The sequence below is a fragment of the Zosterops lateralis genome (genome assembly GCF_965231275.1).
Source record: "Zosterops lateralis genome assembly, contig: HAP1_HAP1_SCAFFOLD_204, whole genome shotgun sequence".
In the NCBI taxonomy this organism is placed as follows: Eukaryota; Metazoa; Chordata; class Aves; order Passeriformes; family Zosteropidae; genus Zosterops; species Zosterops lateralis.
In genome coordinates this window covers 309-21,722 of record NW_028154488.1, presented here as the reverse complement: position 1 = coordinate 21,722, position 21,414 = coordinate 309, and the positions used below count along the sequence as shown (strand labels likewise).

At 48.8% G+C, this 21,414-nt stretch overlaps 2 long non-coding RNA genes across 4 annotated transcripts; both read left to right on the top strand.

The window, feature by feature from the left end:
• The first annotated feature begins 11,766 nt into the window (after positions 1-11,766).
• On the top strand, positions 11,767-15,543 carry LOC310923683. Of its 2 annotated transcripts, XR_014592677.1 has the most exons (4): positions 11,767-12,135; positions 13,203-13,802; positions 13,882-13,922; positions 14,008-15,543. It is a non-coding gene; the product is annotated as an uncharacterized lncRNA (long non-coding RNA). The 2 variants fall into 2 exon arrangements; XR_014592678.1 differs by lacking the exon at positions 11,767-12,135 and having other exon boundaries at positions 12,433-13,802.
• Positions 15,544-19,007: 3,464 nt separating this feature from the next.
• LOC310923682 lies at positions 19,008-20,427 on the top strand. 2 transcript variants are annotated; one of them, XR_014592675.1, is made up of 3 exons: positions 19,008-19,169; positions 19,678-19,977; positions 20,267-20,427. It is a non-coding gene; the product is annotated as an uncharacterized lncRNA (long non-coding RNA). The 2 variants fall into 2 exon arrangements; XR_014592676.1 differs by lacking the exon at positions 19,008-19,169 and having other exon boundaries at positions 19,354-19,977.
• Positions 20,428-21,414: the final 987 nt, after the last annotated feature.

The window sequence follows — 21,414 nt, the reverse complement described above, 5'->3', positions numbered from 1 at the left end:
TGCATGCTGCTAGAAGAAACCAGCTGGCTGTCAAATAAAGCTTGTGGGTCAAGAGCTGAAATCACTGGGGCTGGGCAAGGGGACTCTGCAGGGCTCCGGCTCAAAGCCCTGCAGTGGTGGCATAGAGACTGCCAAGGCCATAGAAACTCTAGGGCTGACATAGAGCCTGTAGGATGGGTGTGCTGAAATAAATAGTCCTGTGATACTGCTGTTGGGGCTGGGTCTCGAGGCTGAACATGGGAGAGGGCGTGTGGACAGCTGAAAGTGGGAGGGGCTGGAAGAGGGCTGAAGTGCCGGCGCTGCTGGGATATTGCCTGCGTCTTGGGGTGGAAATGCTGTATGGCCAGGGCTGAAATCACTGTTGGGGCTGGGCTATTGACTGCAGGGTGGGCACGGACACTCTCGGGTCGGAGCTAAACCGTGGCAGAGCTGGGGCCAAGACAACCATCCTGCCCCGTGACGGTGGAGAAATTGCTGCTGCCGGAGTCGGAGAAACCCGTGCATGCTGCTAGAAGAAACCAGCTGGCTGTCAAATAAAGCTTGTGGGTCAAGAGCTGAAATCACTGGGGCTGGGCAAGGGGACTCTGCAGGGCTCGGCTCAAAGCCCTGCAGCGGTGGCATAGAGACTGCCAAGGCCATAGAAACTCTAGGGCTGACATAGAGCCTGTAGGATGGGTGTGCTGAAATAAATAGTCCTGTGATACTGCTGTTGGGGCTGGGTCTTGAGGCTGAACACGGGAGAGGGCGTGTGGACAGCTGAAAGTGGGAGGGGCTGGAAGAGGGCTGAAGTGCCGGCGCTGCTGGGATATTGCCTGCGTTTTGGGGTGGAAATGCTGTATGGCCAGGGCTGAAATCACTGTTGGGGCTGGGCTATTGACTGCAGGGTGGGATTGTGAGTGAAAATGGAATCTGCAGAGCTGAGAAAGGGACTGAGAGATGCCTGCTGAAATGATGGAAGGGCTGGAATAGTCACTATGGAGCAGGGATGGGGACTCTAGGGCTGCAGCTGAAAAGGACTGTGCGGCTGGATATTGACTCTGGGCTGGACTCAGTGATCGTAGGGGGGGAGCTGAATTTTTGCAGAGCTGGAGTCAAGACAAAGATCTCTAGCAGTGTGCTTTTTGCATGGTGGAGCTGCTACCTAGAGCCCCATAAGCATCTCCTGTGGAAAAGCCACTGGCGGAGGATTCGGGCTAAGCAGTCAGACTCACATCACACACGCCGTGGCTAGGCTCAGCAAAGAGAGGCAAGAAGGGCCTTTTTGTACGATGAATTCCAGCAAGGTTTTTTCCAGCACCCTAAAGGGATCAGGGACAAAAAGACCTGGCCATGTGCTGTGCACAGGCCTAAATAGGGATCAGGAACCAATGGTCTAAGGGCACGGGGGTGCTACTAAGAGCAGGGCAGGGCTCAGTGATCTAGAGAGGGGACAGGAGCGGACACTGGGATACCACCACCAATAGGGAAGCAGGGAAAAGAGAAACTACCAGGACCGGGGGAATGGGCACACAAGAAACTGGGGCAAAGCACCCAGGAAGCGCCATTCTTTCAGCCTAGGCAGGCAAGACTCTATGCTGCGTCCTTCCAAGGCAGGAGCCTGGCAATTGCCCCAAGGGGTTCCAGGGACTCCACAAGAGAGCAAAGACTTACTGCTCTGTGGGCAACCAGGCCTCAAATGATGAACTCTTGGCTCTCCCATGCAGCCTCATTCCCCTTCCTGCAAAGGCTATGTGTGAGCTGTGATGGCACTCAGAGAGTTCACCCCTACAGAGCTGCTGCTGCTGCTGCTGCTGCTGCTGCTGCTGCTGCTGCTGCTGCTGCTGCTGCTGCAGCAACCCCTGCACCGACCTACGTGCCCATAAATCTTACCGCAGCTGATGGGAGGGAGAGCTCACCTGTGCTTCCGCCACCAAAATACCCAAGCAGAGGCTGTGGCCACAAGAAGCAGCACCACAATGCTGATGCTGATGGCGGGGAGCGGCGGGATTTGGGGGGTCCCGGGGCCGGCACGGGGGTTCCCCGCGGCCCGGCCCGGCCCTGCCGGCACCAGGAAATCGCCGCCGCCGTCCTCTCGTGCCCGGAGCGCCGGCAGGACGCCGGCGCAGCGCCGGTTGCGGGCGGAGCAGGAGCGGCTCCTGCCGCCCGCAGCGCTCCCGGTCCCGATCGCGACCGCAACGCCGCCGCGCCCTCAGCCCGGGCCACGAACCCCCCGGCCCCGATCCGCCGGCCCTGGCGGGAGCAGGGCCGTGAGGGGACAGCGGGGCGGGGCTCGCGGAGCCGAGCTGGGATTGGCGGGGCCGGCGCTGCCTCCGCTTGTGATTGGTTGGGCTCACCTGGCCGGCGCTTCCTCAACAGGGATTGGCGGGGCCGGCGCTGCATCCGCTTGTGATTGGCTGAGCTGGCCGGCCCTGGGGCAAAAATAGCGGCCTGAGGGGCCGGGGGGGGTCAGTCCGGCGGCGGGACGGGGAGCGGCGTTTGGAGCTGCGCGGTCGGTCGGTCGGGAGGAGCGCCGCTGCGCCGGGACGGGATGCCCGCAGCTGCCGGCCCGGGGAGCGAGGGTGAGCACGGACGCGACTCCCGCGTCCGCCTGCGCCAGTGTCTGGGGGCCGCCGGTGTCCTGGGGCAGTGGCGCCAGCCGTACCCAGGGAGGCCGGAGGCCTGGTGCGGGGCCTGGTGCGGCGCAGGACGACCGGCTGCGGCTACCAGGGGCCGGCGAGAAGCGCTTCTGTAGTTTCTGGATTTAAAGCAGTGTTTACAGGATCAGAAATAAAGCAGCAGTTTTTGCACTTTTTCTTATTTTATTTTGTTTTTATTAGAAGTAACTATGTTTTTCATATTTATTGCATCTTTTCATTATTTTGCTTGTTTCAATGCATTAAATTTTGGCTCGTGGGTTTTTTTTTGTTTTGTTTTTTTTTGTTGGTTTTTTTTTTTTCTTTGTTTGTTTGTTTGGGTTTTTGTTTCTTTGTTTGTTTTTCTTTTTGGTGTTTTTTTTTGTTTGTTTTTTTTTTTTCTAAATATCTGACGTTAATTCAGTAAAGGTTGTAGGGCTAGGGCTGAAACAGCAGTGGTGAGCCCAGTAGAGACAGAAAGCCCCAGGATGTGGAATAAAGCCCTTGGCACTAGAGGCACGCCCAAAACAGTGTGGAACGGTGGAAATGCTGGGGCTGGAGGGTTCTCCCCACGGGAGAAGGGGATGGCGCTGCAGCTCAGGGCCTGCAGGAGATGCCTGGGGGGTTACCAGCCCTTGCCCCGTGGTACCCAGCAGAGGCTGAGGCTGTGGGGGCTCGGAGGGCTCCAGGGCCCGAGAATCAACCCGTGGACACCTTTTGGGATGAGGGAGCAGGGGCCCAGTGGCTCTTTCCAGCCCCTGGTGCTGCCTGGGGGAGCTGAGGGGGCTTTTGGACAAGTGCTGGGCTGAGACCCAGGGGAAGGGGGGAGATACGTGTTGGCCTTCGGGCTTCAAGTGTCCCCAAGGTTGAGAACCCAGGAGGGTGGGTGATACAACTCCTAAAGACATTGAAGTGATGACAATGACTGACTTGTGGCCTTCTCAACAGCCCCGGGCTGCAGTGAGAAGCAGTAGCAGTTTTAGCTGCAGGCAGTGGGAAGCTGAGGAGCTGGAGCTGAGACAGCAGAGCTGGAGGAGACACAAAGATGGTAGGCTTTGGGGTAAAACCCCTGGGGGGCTGCTCGAGGGAATATGGAGCTGGGACGGGAACTGCGGGCTGGAGCTGAAATCGCTGTAAGGGCTGGGGAAGGGACTGGAGAGCTGTTGCTGCAGTAAGGATTAGCAGGTTGGGGCTGGACTATGGGTACAAGAGGGGAGCTAAAACAACACAGAGCTACAAAAAATCCAAAAATCATACTCTGAGACCAAAAGCGGCACGATGTGTCACTGATGGGAAGACGTGAAGACAGAACAGAAACAGAAGAGCTGGCAGTGAAATAAAGCTTGTGGGCCTGAAGCTGAAATCACTGGGGACTGCAGTGCTGCAATTGCAATCACAGTTCAAAGGGGATAATGAGTGTAGACCTGGGAAGCGACTGTGAAATGGGACACGTGCCCAGGGGTTGGTAATGGAATAAAGATTAATGGGATGGAGGTGGAATAGCATTTCTAGAGCTGAAGCTGAAACCGCACAACTAGAGACAAAAAAAGGACCCTGGTGTCTCAACCTGGGGCAGCTACACCTGGCGAAGACAGGCAGAAAAAATGAATGTGGAGGTGGAAGAACCGGGCTGGCCGTGAAATAAAGCTTATGGGTCCAGAGCTGAAAACTCTGGGGCTGTGAAGGGCTTTCTAGAACTGCTGAACACCTGAACTCTGAACACATGAAATCAGCAGAGAGGTGGGATAGAGATTGTTAATGGCAGAGGACAATCAGTGTGTCAGGGAGGGGCCCATAGGTCCAAAAGCTGAAGGCTCGAGATGTGTGGGAGGGACAAAAGCTGAAATAAGGTCTTGAGCATGAAGTACGATGACCGGCTGCGGCTGGGAAAAGCCCAGTCAGAAGGCGAAGACAGGGGAAAAAAATTCCAGGCAGCAGCACTAGGAAAAAAGATATTCAAGCTGGGTTTTCCTGACGCCCCCTCCACACTAATATTACACTGTCCTATCCCTGTTCCTGTCAGATGCATCAGCACTAATGCAGGTAACGGCTTTTGGATTTCAGACCTGACCAGGAAGGATGGTTTCTGTCCTCTCAACCCCTACACAGGGGGAAAGGATACTTTGGGTCACCTCCCTCCTACTCCTGTCATCTCCAGCTCAGGCTGCCCCTGCATCACTTACCTCATTCTGGGGATGGGGCTCCCGGGGAGGAAGGGACAAGCTGTTCTGCCTAGACCCAAGCTAGGACACGGCTGGGGAGCCCCAACTCTGCTCTAAACACCTGGGGGTGGGCCTGGCAACTCCCCTTTCCTTCCCACCAGCTTTGGTGAGGAATCCGCTCCCCCTCCCCAAGGGCCAAGGGATTGGTAAGGGATTTTAGCAACCCTTGGATGGCCCTTGGTGCAGGCAGCTCTTGTTTAATTTCTCTTCCTTCTTTTAATATCTTTCAATTATTTCTTAAGCAATTACTGCAATTAGGATATACAATAAGGACAGCAGGATTTCTGCCTCGTTGGATTGGGAAATCCAAGCCGAGGTCCTTGGAGAGACTGAGGGGATGGGGAGCTGAGCCTCAGGCTGGGTTTTGACAGTGGAAGTTTGGTGAGGAAGAAAAGAGAGATCCCCCAAAAGTGATTAAGGTCAGTTCTGCTGGCTTTGGGTGCTCCTGCCCCCAGAAAATCATTCTGGTTAAATGGGACTTGAAGAAGCAGGGGGCGGGGCCCAGAGGCGGCCGGGGGCGGGGCCGGGCGTTCCAGGGGGCGGGGCCAGCAGTGCTGGAGTTCTCGGTGTTTGGGTTTTGTCTGGGCTTGTCAGCCAAGTTATAAACAAGCCAACTCGGCTCCTCAACTCTCCAATGAATGTTTGAAACGCTTCCACAGAAGGACAAGTCAGGAGTGATTCCAAAGGAAATATTTCAAATGAAGGGTAACGATTTCTGGGGAATTTCCTTGGGAATTATGATCCTCAGGCATATGGATTTTCGGGGGTGGAGTCCCCGTTTCAGCCTCGGGCACCTGCAGGAGAAGAGGGGTCCTTATCCACAGCAAGGGAAGCCCGGTGCCCCATCGTGTCAGGTGCAGACAATGAACCGTCCCGAGAATGAACAGCAAGTCCCCTCTGCCCTCACCCTCGGACGGGCAGCAGCTGCAGGTGAGAGATGCCACAGGATGGGGAGGGGAGAGAGCAGCCCCGGGTGTGAGCTGGGAACAGTGAGGGGGGACAGAGCAGGCACAGGTGCAGCTGTGATGGATAACGAGGGGGCGGTTCCAGCCGGGGGCTGTTTAAAAGGGGAGCCTCAGCTCAGTTGAGTATGGAGCTGTGAGGAGTGAGGACTTTATCCTGAGGTTCTGGGTGTGATTCATGGAGAGACTACAAGAGCATTTGGATTTGGAGCATTTCCTCGGGAAGCGCCGAGGGACAAACCTTTGTACCAAACAGGTAAATAACCCAGTGCGGGTTTATTGGGGGGGCATTTTTCCTTTTCAGCTTCGTCTCACCAATCCCTCCCCGGTGCTCCCAGAAGAAAAAGGAGTTATGGAGACAAAAGGAGTTCAAATTGATTGGAGAAACTCCTTTTTTTCTGTTGTTATCTGTGTTTAAAGTGGCGAGATTTTCTTTTCTCCTGGAATTTTAATTAATAGTGGCCCTTCTATGTGGCTTCTTTTCAATATGAGGTTCTTAGGTGGTGTGTAGTGTTTTGTCTGACTTTTTTGGTATTATTTATTGTGAGTAATTTGGTTTTTGAGTGAAGGTAACCTCATGGGTGAGTTTGTTTGTATTTGAGGTAGAACTAATTTAAGTAGCTTTTTTAAAGAGACTTCTGAAATGTGTTACTGGGGTTTTGTGTGTTGTATGGAGGGATTCAGGTTGGGTAGAGCTGGTTTTTTTTCTGTTTGGTGGTTTTTAATGATTTATTGTGTAGCTTTATTCTCTTTGTAGGTGGTGTGATGAGGGATATGTGGTGTATTTATTTCATGTTTGGTTTCATAGCTCACATGGTCAGAGTATTTTTGAACTGAGTTTTGTTACTGAGTTGTTTTTGGGGGATATTGTGTTTTTCAAGAGTTTGTTTTCTAAAGTTCACAGTGGTGTAGTTGGCTGTGGTGTGAGGTATAGGGGAGGTTTTTATTTATTTAGTCGTGGCTTTTATCATGGCAAGGGTGTTGTGTTTGTTTTAGTGGGTTTGAGACAGTGTGATGTAGTTCATTTTTTAGGGTTTCTTAATTTTTATAATTAGATTATTGTTTTATGGGATTTGTTTATTTAGCATGCTTGACTACAGTGTATGTTTTATAGTTTTGGATAATTTACGGGATATTGTTTGTAGCCAAATGGATCTTTTGGGTTTGTGTGTATTTATAGGTGGTCTGTTTGTTTTGGTGGTTCTGAGGTATTATGGGTTCATTGAGTCAGGAATAATTGGTTTTGGTGCTGTTAATTGAAGTATATTTGTGCTGTTTTTATTTTTGTGGATTGATTTGTTTGTTGTTGTGGTTTAGGGTAAACCTGAGAGGAAACTTTTGAATAGGGTTTTTTTTTTTTTAGAGAGTAAAGCAAAATGGTCTCTCTTTTAAATTGGTTTGTGAAAGAATTTCTTTAGGAAGAACTGGACAAAACTATTTATTTAACAAACAAAGTGGTCACAAGCATAAAGAATAAATAACATAAAATAATAAGACACTTTGTTTTTCTGAAGGGAGATGGTAAATTCAGAAAGCCCTTGCTGTGGCTGTAGCTCATCTCCTTTGGTCTCTTATCAGCTGTTCTGGTGTTGATAAAATGCTGAGGTCCAGGCCCCGTGGCTGCAGGTGCAGCTCTCGGTGCTTCTCTGGGTTTTTCAGTCTGCAGCAGGTTTAATGAGCCCAAAGAAAAAGGGGAAATAATCAGTGCAGGGAACTTCTCTGCCCTAAAACTAACAAAGAGCAAAGGAGATCTGTGTGCTGCAGTCTGTCTGTGCTTGGGCTGAATACACTGGACAGGGAATGCACAGGAGTGAACACTGTTTTCTTAAAACAGGCTGCGTGCTTTTTATTTCCTTGCTTTGCTCTCAAAATCAGTCTGAAAGTACTGAAGGCATTTTTGAAGTAGTTATTTTAAATTTTTGAGGGTTTTTGGTGTTTAAATTATTTATTTTGGAGGAAGTTTGTTTGAAGTTTTTGCTTAGTTATTATGAAATTATTTTATTTTTAATTAAAGTTTCATTGCAGTTAAAGGTTGAGGCTTTTTTTGTTAAGTTAGTAATAGATAATAGGCTTTGATTTGGTATGTAGTGATGGGATTGGTGTATATGGTGTACATATGTGGACTAAGGATTTAAAATTCTGTGGTTTTGACGTGCTAGGTTAATAAATTTCTATAGGTCAAGGAATATAAGTTTTCTACTTTTTATGTGGTTAGAGGCAGGTATTTCAGTTGGGGGTGTTCTGGGTGTATATTTCAGAGGTTTTTTGAGGAGAATGGAGATGGGGTTATTTTTATTATATTTGGAAAATGGACTAGGAGTAATAAGAGTTGGCCTTTTTTTTAATGGACTTTTGTTTGTGTTTTGTTTTCTAAAATTGATATATTTGTGTGGTCAGGGCAGTGGTGTTTCTGGTGCAACTCTGAGCATCCCTTATTGTTTGTGTGTTTCAGGTGGTCACTTGTCTCACACTGAGATCCTCTCACCCAACAGCCCTGCTGAGATCATCCGTGGATGTTTGGTTTTCTTTATGGCACCTGACTGAGACAGCAGGAATTTCCCAGAGGCAGAGACAGCCTTCCTTGGCCCCTGATGTGGATTCTCATCCCTGGACATCCCAGAGATAAGTGAAGGCCTAAAAGCCACAGAGGGAGTGAAAGTGGGCTGTGGGTTGGGAGTCACTGGGAGGGATTTTTGGGTCGGGTTTGGAGATGGGGATGTCCAAGCTGTGACCCCTTTAGGGCACAGAGAGGGAAGGTCTCACAGTGCTGCGGTGTGCAGGGCAGAGCAGTCCCAGGGCACGTCATGTCACTTGTCTGTTGTGCACTCTGTGTCTTTTGTGTGTCCTGTGTGGTGTGTCTTTTGCCTTAACCCTTCAAGGGGTCTTTTGGAGACCCCAGGCATTGTTCTTAACATCTCCCTGTTCCTTGGACAGGCACTGATATCATTGAACTTTGACTCAGGTGCTCAGACACACATCAGAATCCATCTCTCTTCACAAGCATCCAGGCTGGTGCCTTTCCAGGTCTTGTTCTGAGCTGTATCCACAGCTGTGCACTGCTGTGATCCATTCAGGTGGATTAGGTCTTGTCAGAATGCAGGGATAGGTAGATGAGTCTGACCTTAGGATTCTCAGGCATCCGTCCCTGCGTTTCTTGGGATCAGTGATCCCGTTGGCATCTTCTTCCTGCAGGGTTCTCTGAGCCTGGTCAGCTCCCCATCGGTCTTACCTCGGTCATCTCATTGCGAGTTCTCTCGGTCCTCAGGGTCATTCTTCTTGCCCAGATATTTCTGTCCCTGTTGTGTCCCCCCTTTTGTCCTGTCCTGTGTCACGGGTGTTGGTGTGTGTTTGGCTCGGAGCTGCTCTGCCTTGTTGCTTAGTCTGGGTGTGGGGGGAATGGGACAAGTCCTGGGGACTTGAAATTTGTCATGTAGGGTGTAGTTGGCCTGTAGAGGGTATTCCTAGAGTGACACAAAGTGTCTGGAATTGTCAAATGCTCCTTCAGCACTTTGACTTTTGTCCTTTCTTTCAGATGCAGATGGATTAAATCCGTGGCAGAGTGCCCCATCCCGGGTGAGGGGGCTCCCCTGAGAAGGTCAGTCACTGTTTGTGTTTGCAGGGGAGGTGTAAATGGTGGCCTCGTCACAGCACTGCTCTTTGTCTTTATTTTTAGGAGGCAAGGCTGGATCTCTGCAGTCAAGGTTAAGTGGACGAGGTGAGCAGTGATGGGTGGACAGAAGCAGTTACTATTGCTGAAGTCTCTCTTCTGGTTCTACTCTAAGCATTCACTGGTCTTTTTTTGTTTTATTTTAGGTGGCCCCTTGGCAGATGTGCTGGCCCAGGATGCCAGAGGAGGGCAGATGGGTGCAACATTAAGGCTCACTTGTGTCCTGCTTCAGTCAGAGCAGGGAGGTTGCTGTTTCACAGTAACTCGGTATGATTTTTCCTTTTTTGTTTCTTTGCAGGTGCTGCTGCTGCCCCAGGTGTGCCAAGGAATAGAGGGAGGGGGTGAGTCGGCACATGGGCAGGTGGCCCGTGGGTGAGTGCTGTGCTCAGTGTGTCCCTTTTCCTTTTGCTGGGTTCACTCTGGGCAGCCTCTGGAGTGGGGTGAAGATCTGAGGGGGAGCCGGGACAGCGGTGCAGAGGAGCCCCGGGGGTGACTTTTCTGGAGGGGAATAGTCACATTTTCTGTTCTGTGGTCCCAGGTAGTGTGAGGAGGTGCACAGCTGGAGTTTGGATATGGCAGCACCAAGGTGGATGCAGAGAACGTCTTCAAATCCACGGTGCCAACACATTCATTTCTGTCCAGGATGGATTTTGTCCCCTCGTATTCCAAAAGCTAAGTGTTGGGGCTGGTGGTTGGGAGAAGGGGAAAAACCTTTTCAGTCCCAGGAGGCAATTGAAAGTTACCTTAGAGGAGGAGAGGGCCCTAGTGGGATGGACCCCTCAGGAGTAAAGGGAGAGGGTTTCTCCTTAGCATCACCTGAGCCTTGGCCAGGCAGGGCAGTCCCAACCCATCTCTGCATTCTAGCAAGATTTGCACCGTTGGTCGTCTTAGAGTCTTTGAGAGTCCACAGGGTTAGGGTGCAGTGGGGGGAGATTCTTGGCCTTGCCCGCCTGGGCATCCTGGGATCCGTGTCCCAGGAGCATCCCGGGTTGCAGGGTGTAGGGTAGTAGGGTTCAGCAGGAGGGCGCAGAGCAGTTCAGCATTGACCTACAGAGGCTGAAGGCTGAGGGAGGGCTTGAGAGGTAAAGGACTCACAGGCTAGAGAGCACACAGTGAAAATCAGGGGTGCAGGCTGGGATACAAGTCAGAGTACAGGTGTACCAGCCCTCACAGCACTGCGCTACCAACACTGTGTTTCCCTGAGAGCAGGTGCAGGCAGCAATCCTAATGCAGGACAATGCCAGAAGCCCTGAGAGGTGCAGGCAGTAAGCCCAAGGCTAGGGCCAGGCAGGAAGTGATAGTGGGGGGCAGAGTCCACAGGGTTTGGGTTCACTGGGGATGTCCAGCCTGCATTCCTTTCCTGCTCTAACTGGGGTTGCTCACAGCCCTAATGGAGGCTGTGGTGGGTGGGCTCAGTACCAATACTGTCTCTAAGACCTTGGCACTGCAAGAGTCAGCCTCTGAGCACAGCTGAAGTGTGCTGCCCAAGGACCCAGGCATGCTTAGGAGAGGGGGAGTAGCAGAATTGCCAGGTTTTGGGGGATGTGCTGGTGAGATTATGCTTTGATATTTGGTTTTCTTTATTGTAGCTGACTGAGAGACAACAGCCCAGTGACAGCAGGAGTCTCCCAGAGGGAGAGGCGACCTTCTTTGGCACCCAATGTGAATTCCCATCCCCAGACATCCGAGAGATAAGTGGAGGGCTTGGAGTCACCGAGGGGATGAAAGCGGGATGTGGGGTCAGGGGTCACCAGGAGGGGTTTTGTGAATCAGGTTTGGAGATGGGGATGTCCAAGATGTGACCCCTTAGGCTGTGTAAAGGGAAAGTCTCATTTTTGATCAGTGCTGAGGTGTGCAGGGCAGAGCAGTTCCAGGGCACGTCGTGTCACTTGTCTGTTGTGCACTCTGTGGTTTTGGAGCATCTCATATCTTTCATGTCTTTTCCCTTTGCCCTTCAAGGGGCCTTTTAAAACCCCTGGCATCAATCTTAGCATTTCTGATCTCTGCATTCCTCAGCCAGGTGCCTTTGACTCGGGTGCTCAGACACACATCAGAATCCATCTCTCTTCACAAGTGTCCAGGCTGATGCCTTTCCAGGTCTTGTTCTGAGCTGTATCCACAGCTGTGCACTGCCACCACCCATTCAGGTGGATTAGGTCTTGTCAGAATGCAGGGATAGGTAGATGAGTCTGACCTTAGGATTCTCAGGCATCCGTCCCTGCGTTTCTTGGGATCAGTGATCCCGTTGGCATCTTCTTCCTGCAGGGTTCTCTGAGCCTGGTCAGCTCCCCATCGGTCTTACCTCGGTCATCTCATTGCGAGTTCTCTCGGTCCTCAGGGTCATTCTTCTTGCCCAGATATTTCTGTCCCTGTTGTGTCCCCCCTTTTGTCCTGTCCTGTGTCACGGGTGTTGGTGTGTGTTTGGCTCGGAGCTGCTCTGCCTTGTTGCTTAGTCTGGGTGTGGGGGGAATGGGACAAGTCCTGGGGACTTGAAATTTGTCATGTAGGGTGTAGTTGGCCTGTAGAGGGTATTCCTAGAGTGACACAAATTGTCTGGAGCCGTCAAGTTATCTTGCAGCACTTTGACTTTTGTCCTGACTTCCTTTCAGATGCAGATGGATTAAATCCATGGCAGAGTGCCCCATCCCGGGTGAGGGGGCTCCCCAGGGAAGGTCAGTCACTGTTGATGATGAGAGTCACATATTTCACATTTATTGGCACTCCAGTGCAGGGCATCTGCATTTACAGCTCCAAACAAGTGAGTCCCTTGGTAACCACCCCCCGGGGAGCAGCTGGAGCCTGCTCTGGGCTGGGCTAGGGGACCAAACACTTGGGGCTGACACAGCTCCACACTGAGGGGGCTTGGGAAAATGCCTGGCTTTGTCCAGGATTTTTTTTTTAACCTTTCTACAAGGTTTTAGTTGTCAACTTGGTAAAAATAAATGCTAAGGACTTCAAACCATGAGGGGCTGGCAAGTTATGCACACCAGAGACAGCTTTTTTGTTTTGTTTTTAAATAGCTGTGAGGCTTATAGCTTGATTTTCAGACTCTCTTTTTTTGGCCGACTTTTTGTTAAAAATCTTATTTTGAAGTGCCTCAACCAAGGACATCCTGTTTGAAACTTTATCCCTGTTGTTTTTCGTCTTGCAGGTAGGTGGTAAAAAAGGATGGAGCCAGTAGGAAGCAAAGCCCCTGGAAGGCCTCATCCCAGTCCAGCTATTGTTTTGTGTTCTTTAAAAGATTTTATACTTATTTTTAATTTTTAACTTTTTTTAATATTACTTTTAGATTTTTTTAGATTTTTATTTTATTTCCATGGTTTTTTTTTTTGTATTTTTAATTTTTAAAAAACTTTTTATTAACTTTATTCAATTTTTTTTTTAATTTTTATTTTTTCATGTTTTCTTTGTTCCTTTTTTAAATACTATTTCTTACCCAGAGTATGTGGAAGTTTGACCCTAAAGGAGAGAAAAACCAGGAAAAGACTGACATCAAAGAACACTAAATTCATTTGTGCCATGCTTTAATATGAAAAAGATAAAGGATAGCATGAAAAAAGACCAAGCATTCTCTGTTTTCCAGGAGCCTCCCATTCTCTGCACACTGACCACCCTTCCGGTGGACTTCTACACAGAAACCATTAACTTATGTTTTCTTTGGGTTTTTTGTTTGTTTGTTTGTTTTTGTGTTTGTTGTTTTTTTTTTTTTTTCCTCCATTCTCTTTCTTACCCTGAGTAGGTGGAAGTTTGGCTGTTGGCAAGAAAGAAGTTGAAAAATGACCTCCATGTCCATTGGATGTCTGGATATAATTGAGAGTGCAGTTAGTGAAAAACCTCTGTATTTTCTGCAACATTAAAAAACCTGAATGGAGAAAGCTGTGAACACTGTGGTGCCTTTTTTTTTTCCTTTCAACCCCTTAACAGGTCTCATTCTCCCCATGCACAGTATTACCAGCAGTAACTTGATGTTGAGGTGTATTTCATTGTTCTTTGTCTTTATTTTTAGGAGGTAACATGGGATATTGGCACTCCAGGTGAAGCAGACAGGGTGAGTGTTGACTGGTGGATGGAAGCAGTTGTTGCTCAGGCCTCAATTTCTGGTGCAACTCTAAGCATACACTGTTGAGTTTTTTTGGGGTTTTTTTTAGGTGGTCTACTTGCAAGGCGTTCCAGTCCTGGATCCCGGCAGCTTGGTGGGTACAAGTTTAAGATATACATGTTTCAGAGTTCTGTCAGACTGGAGCAATTGTGTTTTCACAGTAACTCAGCCTGCTTTTTGCTTTGTTTCTTTGTAGGAGCTGCTGCGGCCCTACGCATACCAGGGAAGAGAGGCAAGCAGGTGAGTTGACATTTTGGCAGGATGACTCAGGTGAGCGGTGTCTAACAGCACGCTAAATGTGTACCTTTTCCTTTTGCAGGTACCCTCCGGGCAGCCTCAGGAGTCAAATGGCGATCTGAGGTGAGCCGGGGTAGCGGTGCAGGGGAGGCCTGGGGATTACTTTTTCTGTCAGGCAATTGTCACATTTTCTGTTTTGTTGTCCTAGGTACCGTGAGGTGCGGAGCCCAAGACTGGATATGGCAGCACTGAAGTGGATGTGTTCTTTTCCATTGAAGATGGATTTTTGTCCGCTCATCTTCTGAAAGATAAGTGTTTGGGCTGGTGTTTGGGTGAAGGGGAAAAAGCTTTGCAAAAGGAGGCAATTCAAAGTCAGCTTAGAGGAGAGAGCCCTGGTGGGACGGGCCCCTCGCAACTAACGGGAGAGGGTTTCACCTCGGCCTCACCGGAGGCTTTGCCGGGCAGGGCAGTTCCGCGTCCTCGCGTGTTTTGCGCCGTCGTCCGTCTTCGAGTCTCAACATCCTCGTGGACGTTTTCACCCAAGGAGGTCGCCTTCAGGTCCAGAGCTATCGCCACGGTCACCCGGCAGTCATCGCTTCCTTCTCTCGGCCTACCCAGCTTCTCGAGCATCCTATTAACAACTTAGGCACTAGTTCTTGTAAGGAGTTCTGTTTCGTCATCACGTGCTATTGCCTTAAAGCTTTCTTTCCTTTGGCATCATCAGCCTGTGGCTCATCTTGTGCTAGGAGTCTTGGGTCCATAAGGTGAAACTGCCTGGCAGTTTCAAGTTGTGTCTGCTGTGTTGTCTGCGTCTGCATTGTGTTGTTTGTGTCCCTTGTCTTCTGTGTGATAGGCCTTTGTTACATCCGGGCGCTTTATCCGCACCATTCCGGCCCCCTTTGGCCGTACTTTCCTCGCGTACTTTCCCGGATCATCCTTATTCCGGCCTCGTTACGTTTTGACTTTTTGAGGCCGGCACACGGACACTCGAGCGTTCTCATCTATTTTCATTCTCAGCTTGGGTAGCGCCGCCTTTTCAGATGCCATTCTCTTGGACTTTTATAGGGAGGGTATTAGATTCCCCTCACGTGCCTGCAGTATCTTTCAGAGTTATCTGAAGTCAGCACTTGTATTCTACCTGTCTCTGCTCATGTTGTATGTGCCAATGTTGAATGCGCCAATATTGCGTCTCTCAGTGTCGGCTTATATTGTGTGTGCCTACATTGTATCTGAGTCTATTGCATCTCACTATGTTGGTTCATATTGTATGTGCCTACATTGTATCTGAATATGTTGTATGTGACTATGCTGGCTTATGTTGTATTGTACTGTATGTGACTATGCTGTATCATACTATGCTGGCTTATGCTGTATCCTATTGTATGTGACTATGCTGTATCCTATTGTATGTGACTATGTTGTATCAGGCTATCTTATGCCGCTTATGTGTGAGCTGCCCTGCCCTGGCACATAGTGTTAGTGAGGTAGAACAGTTGTAAAACTTCACAGTTCACCTCTTTTCTGTGGAGTTTTGGGCATAAGAGATATGGGCCTGGAGTGGGGATAGCTTGCTGTCAGATAAGCGCTTGTTGACCACCTCTTGTTGTCTTCCAGGTCCCTGAGGAGGATTAGCATCTCTGTGCTTGCTGATGCTACAAGTTTCCTGGAATCTACCATGTACGCTGAAGAATGATTGTGTGTGTATGAGAGTCCTCTGTGTTTGCTTGTGTTTGCCTGTGTGTGTGTGTGCGCTGACTGGTTTGACTGGTTCTAACCTTGTGTGCGTGACTTTTGCCTTTCAGATTTTTCAACACATTTTAAATTTAGAATAAAAAATCCCCAGCTCGGGGGTTTTTTTTTAATTTTCCCCCCCAGCTGGGTTTTTTTTCCTCGGTCCCGGCCGGTCTGCGAGGCGATGTTCATCGCCAAAGTTTGGGTGCCGACGGCCTGTGGACCGGGGTTTTCGTCAGGCAGGCCGGTTTGTGTGGAGGCTCCCGGGAGCCACGTTCCCGAGGAGTGCTGCGAGTGTGTGTTGATGATTGGGGGTTCTTGGGAGGTGCTTTGAGGTGAGAGCGAGGGTGGGTTTGTGTGCAAGCTGAAGGAGGTGCGTGTGGTGGATGACTGTTCTATGTTACATGTGCTGCTTTTGTTTTGCATTTCCTGTACCAATAAAATGAGATCTAATGGATGTTTCAGAAGCAGGAAAACTGTTCTATTGTCTCAATGTGTATTTGGCTTGCGGTTCCCTGTATTGTTCCGTATTTGCATTTGCTGCCGTGTTTCCATGTATCGCTCTGCACGAAGCTGTACTTTTATCAGCGTGTCTACGGGTTGTATCTGTACTTGCATTTGTATATGTTGTTTCCATGTGTTTTGCTGAAGTGTAAATAAAAATGTTCATTCAATAGTAGTTGAATCCACCTTAATTAAGATTCCCTCCCGCCCCCTCTGCCCCCCTTTGGCTCCTGTCTTCATTTGGTGTCATTGAGTCATTTTCTCTCACTCTATTTCTTGCTTTCCTTCACTCTATTTCCCTACTTCCAGGTAAGTCTATTTATTTTCCTCTCTATATCTTCATGCTATTTCCTTTTCTCTCTCACTCTGCTTCTTTCTCTCTTAACTCTTTATTTTCCTCTGTTGTTCTATTTCTAGCTGTTTCTCTTTTGCTTTCATTCTGTGTTTCTCTCTAGCTCTGTTTCTCTTTCCCTGTGTTTCGCTGTAACTCTATTTCAGTGTAACTGTTTCTCTTTCTTTCTCAGTCTGTTTCTCTGTTTCTCTCACGCTCACTCTGTCTCAGTTTCACTCTAATGCTGTTTCTCTTTTACTTCCACTCTAACAACTCTGTTTCTCTCCAAGTCTCTCTTTCGCTCTAACTCACTGTGTTTCTCTGTTGCTCTGACTCTTTTTTGCTTTGTTTCTCTGTCTGTTTCGCTCTCTCTGTTTTTCTCTGTTTCTCTCTTTCTCTTCCTTTGTAATTTAAAGTTAGAAATAAAGTTTAACTTTATTTCTAACTCTGGTGCAGTGGTAGGAATTTTCATGCGGCCAGGGAACAAATATTAAAAAAACCTTTAAATAAATAAAAATATTTGGTCCCTGGCCGCATGAAAATTCCTACCACTGCACCAGACTTATGATTTTTATTCTTTTTTATTTATATATACACCCAATAGCCCCCCTATACACAGGGTATACATACTGTATGCCCCCCTAATTAGTCCTCCAGGTGGGAGCAGCTGATTATAGATGATTGCTTAATCACCACACCCCCCCACTCCCACCTGGACCACTAAGGACCCAATTAGCCAGTTGAATAATTAATCACCCTATGCAAATAACCTAATTAATTAACTACACATATGCAAATCACCCAATTAATTATGCAGGGTTACATTTACATATAGGGTTACATGTGGGGTTGATTTTAGGGTTCAGAATGCATTACGGTCAAAGGTCAGGGGCTCAGGGTCAAAGGCCGGGGGTCAGGGGGTCATAGGTTAAAGGGTGTAGGTCAGGGGTTATAGTTCAAGGGACATAGGTCAAAGGTCATATGTCAAAGGTCAAAGATCAGGGGTCAAGGGTCATAGGTCAAAGGTCATGGGTCATAGGTCAAAGGTCAAGGGTCAAAGGTCATAGGTCAGGGGTCATAGGTCAAGGGTCAAAGGTCAGGGGTCAAGGGTCATAGGTCAAAGGTCAGGGGTCATAGGTCAAGGGTCAAAGGTCATAGGTCAAAGGTCAAGGGTCAAAGGTCAAGGGTCAAAGGTCATAGGTCAGGGGTCATAGGTCAGGGGTCAAGGGTCATGGGTCAAAGGTCAGGGGTCATAGGTCAAGGGTCAAAGGTCAAGGGTCAAAGGTCATAGGTCAAGGGTCAAAGGTCAGGGGTCAAGGGTCAAAGGTCAGGGGTCAAGGGTCAGGGGTCATAGGTCAGGGGTCAAGGGTCATAGGTCAAAGGTCAGGGGTCAAGGGTCATAGGTCAAAGGTCAAGGGTCAAGGGTCATAGGTCAAAGGTCAAAGGTCAGGGGTCAAAGGTCAATAGGCCATAGGTCAGGGGTCAAAGGTCAGGGGCCAGGGGTCAGGAGTCAGGGGGTCAGGGGGTCAGGGGGTCAGGGGGTCAAGGGTCAGGGTAGCGGGTTAGGGGTTAGGGTTAGGGGTTGGGGTTAGGGGATAGCAATCAAACTAAGTAGACATTTTATTTTATAACTCTCTGAACCTCCTTGTTTATTACCCAAGAAATCTAAAACTAAGCAAACAAAAAAAACCCCAAAACAAACCCCCCCCACAAACAATCCCCCCAAAAGCACGCAGAAAGAGAAAATTATTTAATTTTATATTATTACTTTTAAATTATTTTTATATTATTTATTAGAATTTATTTTTATTTTAATAAAGATTAAGTGTTTACCCCTTAGAAAACCAATCTTTCAATTCTAATTAACTCTGGTTTTGATCTGTTAGGTTAATGAAGTCATATAGTTTAAAATATCAAGAAATAAATGCTACCAAAAAAAATAAAAATACAAAAAAATAAATATATACGTAACAAAAAGACAACTACAACATCTAAGAATAATATCTTTAGTTACACTATTATTACATGTTCCATATATTATAGTATGTAAAATATACCTAATAAAATGAACATGATATAATAAATAAATTTTAATAATATAAATAGGTAGATTATATAAATAGATAAATTATAGTAGATCAATACATGAGATAATAGAAATATCCTAATAAGAAATAGAAGAAATATGGAAATATAGCATAAAAATAAGGCTATTTTTGTTTTGGCTTGGTTGATGGCAGGGTTCTCGTAGTTGTTGTGGTTGGGGGTCTTTTGGGGCCTTTATTTTCGGGGATGTTTGGAAGGGGAATTTTGGGCGCGTTCTTTTTTGCGTCCGCTCCGTGCGGCAGCGCTGCCACCGTGTGGACACAGAGCGGTACTGCAGCTCCCCCTGCCTGGCACCGGGCTGTGATCTGTGAGGCAATGCTGCCATCGTGTGGATAAATTTCGGTACTGCAGCTCTCCCCCGTGCCCGCAGCAGCCCCGGGCTGTGAACTGTGCGGCAATGCTGCCATCGTGTGGATAAATTTCGGTACTGCAGCTCTCCCCCCTGCCCGCAGCAGCCCCGGGCTGTGAACTGTGCGGCAATGCTGCCACCTCGTGGATAAAAAGCGGTACTGCAGTTCTCCGCCGTAGCAGCCCCGGGCTGTGAGCTCACGGGCAGTTTTGCCGCCCGAGGACCGAAAGATCATGGCCAAAAAGGCGAGAAAAAATGCGAAGACCCCCGGACACGTGGCAGCCGGCTCCCTGCGCGCGGCCTAGACCACGGAGCCGCCCGGGAGCGATTTTTTCCGCGGCGTACGCAGGTGCGCGGGCACGGGATGGGGGCTGAGCGGCGCCGCGGCAGTGTTCGGGCAGGCGATGTGGTCAGGCGCCTGTGCGAGCAGCCGAGGGGGACATTTGGGGGGGATGCCACAACCAAGATGGCGGCGCGACTCGCGGCGCTTGACCTTCTAAAGATGGCGGCCAAAAGGGCGGGAAACAGAGAGGACCTGTGGTGTGTCTATCTTAGTGCCTGCATAAAAATCCTGACCACGGCGCCGCCCGGGGACAATTTTCTGCGGCGTTTCCAGGTGTAGGGACACGCGCTGTGGGTTCAGCCGCGCCGCGGGCGGGTTCAGGGGAGACATTTTAGTCAGGCGACTGTGTTAAACACCGATGGGGTCCTTAAGTGTGCCACAACCAAGATGGCGGCGCGATTCGCTGCGGCCGACCTTCTCAAGATGGCGGCGGGGAGGGGCAAAAGTGACGTAAGGCTCAACCTCACCGAACAGAGCCGGGGAGGGACGAAAATGACCGAGTGTTGCCGAACAGCCGAGAAGAGCCGACGGCTGACGGAAATCGCCGAACAGCCGAACCCAGCCGAGTTTCCCCGAACGTCGCCCCCCTCAGCCGAACCGAACGAGCCGGGGGCAGTTCCGGGGCGCTCCCGGCCGGTCTCCGCCCTCACTGCCGCTTCCTCGGCGGCCCATTCAAGGCGGTGTCGGGGCCGCTGCCGATCCCCCGGCCGGCGGGCGGGCGGGACACGCTGGCGCTGTGCCCGGAGCTGCAGCACTCGCTGTCGCCGCTGGAGCCGTGCCGGGCGCTCCCGGGGAAGGCAGCGAGGAGAAACCGGTAAATTAGAATTAATGTAGAGGGGACAGGGCAGGCACAGGTGCAGCTGGGATGGATAACGAGGGGCCGGTTCCAGCCGGGGGCGGTTTAAAAGGGGAGCATCAGCTCAATTCGATATCGAGCTGTGAAGAATGAGGAATTTATCCTGAGTTCTGGCCGTGGTTCATGACGAGACTGCAGGAGCATTTGGGTTTGGAGCATTTCCTCGGGGGACGACAAGGGACAAACTTCTATGCTAAACAGATAAGCCACTTTGGGTTTATTGGGGGAATGTTTTTTTTCTTTTCAGCTTCGTCTCACCAATCCCTCCCCGGTGCTCCCAGAAGAAAAAGGAGTTATGGAGACAAAAGGAGTTCAAATTGATTGGAGAAACTCCTCTTCTGTTGTTGTCAGTGTCTGAAGTGGAGGAATTTTCTTTTCAGCTGGAATTTTAATAAATAATGATGTTTCTATGTGGCTTTTATTCAATATTATGTACTTAGGGGAGATGTAGTATTTTGCGTGACTTTTTGGAGTATTATTTATCATACATAATCAGGTTTTAGAGTGAGGATAACTTTATGGATGGGTTTGTTTGTATTTGAGGTAGAATTAATCTAAGTAGCTCTTCTTGAGAGACTTCTGAAATGTGTTATTGGGGTTTTGTGTGTTGTGTGGAGGGATTCAGGTTGGGTAGAGCTGGGTTTTTTCTGTTTGGTGGTTTTTAATGATTTATTGTGTGGCTTTATTCTGTTTGTAGACGGTGTGATGAGACATGTGGTGTATTTATTTCGTGTTTGGTTTCGTAGTTCACATGGTCAGAGTATTTTTGAACTGAGTTTGGTTTTGAATTGTTTTTGGGGGATATTGTGTTTTTCCAGGGTTTGTTTTCTAGGGTTTACAGTGGTGTAGTTGGCTGTGGTGTGAGGTATAGGGGAGGTTTTTATTTATTTACTGGTGGCTTTTATCGTGGTGAGCATCTAGTGTTTGTTTTAGTGGGTTTGAGACAGTGTGATGTAGTTCGTTTTTTAAGGTTTCTAAATATTTATGATGACATTATTGTTTGTGGTGTTGCAGAGGTTTGTTTATTTAGCCTGCTTGATTAGAGTATATGTTTTATAGTTTTGGATAATTTAGGGGATATTGTTTGTAGTCAAATGGATCTTTTGGTTTTGTGTGTATTTATAGGGGGTCTGTTTGTTTGGATGGTTTTGAGGAATTATGGGTTTATTGAGTCAGGAATAACTGGTTTTGGTGCTGTTAATTTGAGTATATTTCTGCTGTTTTTATTTTTGTGGATTGATTTGTTTATTGTTGTGCTTCTCTGGGTTTTCCAGTCTGCAGCAGGTTTAAACAGTCAGAAGAAAAAGGGAAAAAGAAGTCTTTGCTTTAGCTGGCTAAAACTAACAAAGAGCGAAGGAGATCTGTGTGCTGCAGTCTGTCTGTGCTTGGGCTGAA